Consider the following 5,229-nt stretch of genomic DNA (forward strand, 5'->3'; position numbering starts at 1 on the left):
TGTCGGTCTACAAGGGTACGTAGATCGCACTCTCCCCTCTCGTTGCTATGCATCACCATGATCTTGCGTGTGCGTAGGAATTTTTTTGAAATTACTACGTTCCCCAACACTACTCCCGGTGGGAGTAGGACTCCCCTAGGGCGTGCCATAGAGAGGGCCGACCCCTCCCCTCCTCCACTCCTTTATATACGTGGCCAGGGGGCACCCCATAAACACAACAATTGATCCCTTGGATCTCTTAGCCATGTGCGGTGCCCCCCTCCACCATAATCCACCTCGGTCATATCGTAGCGGTGCTTAGGCGAAGCCCTGCGTCGGTAGAACATCATCATCGTCACCACGCCGTCGTGCTGACGAAACTCTCCCTCAACACTCGGCTGGATCGGAGTTCGAGGGACGTCATCGAGTTGAACGTGTGCAAAACTCGGAGGTGCCGTGTGATCAGGACTTGATCGGTCGGATCGTGAAGACGTACGACTACATCAACCGCGTTGTGCTAATGCTTCCGCTTTCGGTCTACGAGGGTACGTGGACAACACTCTCCCCTCTCATTGCTATGCATCACCATGATCTTGCGTGTGCGTAGGAATTTTTTAAATTACTACGTTCCCCAACAGTGGCATCAGAGCCAGGTTTTATGCGTAGATGTCATATGCACGAGTAGAACACAAGTGAGTTGTGGGCGATATAAGTCATACTGCTTACCAGCATGTCACACTTTGGTTCGGCGGTATTGTTGGATGAAGCGGCCCGGACCGACATTACGCTTACGCTTACGCGAGACTGGTTTTACTGTCGTGCTATGCACACGGGTGACTAGCGGGTGTCAGTTTCTCCAACTTTAGTTGAACCGAGTGTGGCTATGCCCGGTCCTTGAGAAGGTTAAAACAACACCAACTTGACAAACTATCATTGTGGTTTTGATGCGTAGGTAAGAACGGTTCTTGCTAAGCCCGTAGCAGCCACGTAAAACTTTAGAGGACGTCTAACTTGTTTTTGCAGGGCATGTTGTGATGTGATATGGTCAAGACGTGATGAGATATAAGTTGTTGTATAATATGATCATGTTTTGTTGAAGTTATCGGCAACTGGCAGACGCCTTATGGTTGTCTCTTTATTGCATAAGATGCAAGCGCCAAATAATTGCTTTACTTTATCGCTATGCGATAACAATAGTTCCAAGAGCAATAGTTGGCGAGACGACCATGTGACGACACATTGATATAGATCAAGATGATGGAGATCATGGTGTCATGCCGGCGACGATGGAAATTATGACGATGCTTTGGAGATGGAGATCAAAGGCACAAGATGATGATGGCCATATCATGTCGCATATTTTGATTGCATGTTATGTTTATCTTTTATGCATCTTATCTTGCTTTGATAGATGGTAGCATTATAAGATGATCTCTCACTAAATTTCAAGATAAAAAGTGTTATCCCTGAGTATGCACCATTGCCAAAGTTCGTCGTGCCCAGACACCACGTGATGATCAGGTGTGATAAGCTCTACGTCCATCTACAACGGGTGCAAGCCAGTTTTGCACACGCAGAATACTCAGGTTAAACTTGACGAGCCTAGCATATGCAGATATGGCCTCGAAACACTGAGACCGAAAGGTCGAGCGTGAATCATATAGTAGATATGATCAACATAGTGATGTTCACCATTGAAAACTACTCCATTTCACGTGATGATCGGTTATGGTTTAGTTGATTTGGATCACGTGATCACTTAGAATATTAGAGGGATGTCTTTCTAAGTGGGAGTTCTTAAGTAATATGATTAATTGAACTTAAATTTATCATGAACTTAGTCCTGGTAGTATTATCATATCTATGTTGTAGATCAATAGCTCGCGTTTAACTCCCCTGTTTTATTTTTGATATGTTCCTAGAGAAAAACTAAGTTGAAAGATGTTAGTAGTAATGATGCGGATTGGATCCGTGATCTGAGGTTTATCCTCATTGCTGCAGAGAAGAATTATGTCCTTTATGCACCGCTAGGTGACAAACCTATTGCAGGAGCAGGTGCAGATGTTATGAACGTTTGGCTAGCTCAATATGATGACTACTTGATAGTTTAGTGCACCATGCTTAAACGGCTTAGAATCGGGACTTCAAAGACATTTTGAACATCATGGACCATATGAGATGTTCCAGGAGTTGAAGTTAATATTTCAAGTAAATACCCGAGTTGAGAGATATGAAGTCTCCAACAAGTTCTATAGCTAAAAAATGGAGGAGAATAGCTCAAGAAGTGAGCATAGTTCAGATTGTCTGGGTACTACAATCGCTTGAATCAAGTGGGAGTTAACCTTCCAGATAAAATAGTGATTGATAGAATTCTCTAGTCACCATCAACAAGTTAGTAGAACTTCGTGATGAACTATAGTATGCAAGGGATGATGAAAACGATTCTCGAGCCTTTCATGATGATGAAATCGATGAAGGTAGAAATCAAGAAAGAGCATCAAGTGTTGATGATTAACAAGACCACTAGTTTCAAGAAAAGGGCAAAGGGAAAGAAAGGGAACTTCAAGAAGAACGGCAAGCAAGTTACTGCTCAAGTGAAGAAGCCCAAGTCTGGTCCTAAGCCTGAGACTAAGTGCTTCTACTGCAAAGGGACTAGTCATTGGAAGCGGAACTGCCCCAAGTATTTGGCGGATAAGAAGGATGGCAAAGTGAACAAAGGTATATTTGATATACAAATTATTGATGTGTATTTTACTAGTGTTCGTAGCAGCCCCTCGGTATTTGATACTGGTTCAGTTGCTAAGAGTAGTAACTCGAAACGGGAGTTGCAGAATGAACAGAGACTAGTTAAGGGTGAAGTGACGATGTGTGCTGGAAGTGGTTCCAAGATTGATATGATCATCATCGCACACTCCCTATAATTTCGGGATTAGTGTTGAACCTAAATAAGTGTTATTTGGTGTTTGCGTTGAGCATGAATATGATTTGATCATGTTTATTGCAAAATGGTTATTCATTTGAGTAAGAGAATAATTGTTGTTCTGTTTACATGAATAAAACCTTCTATGGTCATACACCCAATGAAAATGGTTTGTTGGGTCTCGATCTTGGTGATACACATTCTCATAATATTGAAGCCAAAAGATGCAAAGTTAATAATGATAGTGCAACTTATTTGTGGCACTGCCATTTAGAAAATCCATGATGATGGGCTTTTGGAATCACTTGATTGTGAATCAGTTGATGCTTGCGAACCGTGCCTCATGGGCAAGATGACTAAGACTCCGTTCTTCGGAACAATGGAGCAAGCAACTGACTTATTGGAAATAATACATACTGATGTATGCAGTCCGATGAATGTTGAGGCTCGCGGTGGGTATCGTTATTTTCTAACATTCACAGATGATTTGAGCAGATATGGTATATCTACTTGATGAAACATAAGTCTAAAACATTTGAAAAGTTCAAAAAACTTCAGAGTGAAGTGGAAAATCATCGTGACAAGAAAATAAAGTTTCTATGATCTGATCGTAGAGACAAATATTTGAGTTACTAGTTTGGTCTTCAATTAAAACTATGTGGAATAGTTTCACAAAATCATGCCACCTGGAACACCACAGCATAATGGTGTGTCCGAACGTCATAACCGTACTATTATTGGATATAGTGCAATCTATGATGTTTCTTACCGATTAACTACTATAGTTTTGAGGTTATCCATTAGAGACAACTACATTCACGTTAAATAGGGCACCGTCTAAATCCGTTGAGACGACACCGTATGAACTATGGTTTGGCAAGAAACCTAAGCTGTTGTTTCTTAAAGTTTTAGGTTGCAATGCTTATGTGAAAAATTTTCAACCTGATAAGCTCAAACCCAAATCGGAGAAGTGCGTCTTCATAGTATACCCAAAAGAAAATGTTGGGTACACCTTCTATCACAGATCCGAAGGCAAGATATTCATTGCTGAGAATGGATCCTTTCTAGAGAAGGAGTTTCTCTCGAAAGAAGTGAGTGGGAGGAAAGTAGAACTTGATGAGGTAACTGTACCTGCTCCCTTATTGGAAAGTAGTTCATCACAGAAATCTGTTCCTGTGACTACTACACCAATTAGTGAGGAAGCTAATGATGATAATCATGTAACTTCAGATCAAGTTACTACCGAACCTCGTAGGTAAACTAGAGTAAGATCCGCACTAGAGTGGTACGGTAATCCTGTTCTGGAGGTCATGTTACTTGACCATGACGAGCCTACGAACTATGAGGAAGCGATGATGAGCCCAGATTCCGCAAAATGGCTTGAGGCCATCAAATCTGAGATGAGATCCATGTATGAGAACAAAGTATGGACTTTGATTGACTTGCCCATTGATCAGCGAGCCATTGAGATTAAATGGATCTTCAAGAGGAAGACGGATGCTGATAGTAGTGTTACTATCTACAAAGCTAGAATTGTCGCAAAGGGTTTTTGACAAGTTCAAGGTGTTGACTACGATGAGAGTTTCTCACTCGTATCTATGCTTAAGTCTGTCCGAATCATGTTAGCAATTGCCGCATTTTATGAAATCTAGCAAATGGATAAACAAAACTGCATTCCTTAATGGATTTATTAAATAAGAGTTGTATATGATGCAACCAGAAGGTTTTGTCAATCCTAAAGGTACTAACAAAATATGCAAGCTCCAACGATCCATCTATGGACTGGTGCAAGCAACTCGGAGTTGGAATATACGCTTTGATAAGTTGATCAAAGCATATAGTTTTATACAGACTTGCGGTGAAGCATGTATTTACAAGAAAGTGAGTGGGAGCACTACAACATTTCTGATAAGTATATGTGAATGACATATTGTTGATCGGAGATAATGTAGAATTATTCTGCAAAGCATAAAGGAATGTTTGAAAGGAGTTTTTCAAAGAAAGACCTCGGTGAAGCTGCTTACATATTGAGCATCAAGATCTATAGAGATAGATCAAGACGCTTGATAAGTTTTTCAATGAGTACATAGCTTGACAAGATTTTGAAGTAGTTCAAAATGGAACAGTCAAAGAAGGAGTTCTTGCCTGTGTTACAAGGTGTGAAGTTGAGTAAGACTCAAAACCCGACCACGGCATAAGATAGAGAGAGAATGAAAGTCATTCCCTATGCCTCAGCCATAGGTTCTATAAAGTATGTCATGCTGTGTACCAGACCTATTGTATACCCTGCCTTGAGTTTGGCAAGGGAGTACAATAGTGATCTAGGAGTA

Source organism: Triticum aestivum, chromosome 2A (assembly GCF_018294505.1).
Source record: "Triticum aestivum cultivar Chinese Spring chromosome 2A, IWGSC CS RefSeq v2.1, whole genome shotgun sequence".
Lineage (NCBI taxonomy): Eukaryota > Viridiplantae > Streptophyta > Magnoliopsida > Poales > Poaceae > Triticum > Triticum aestivum.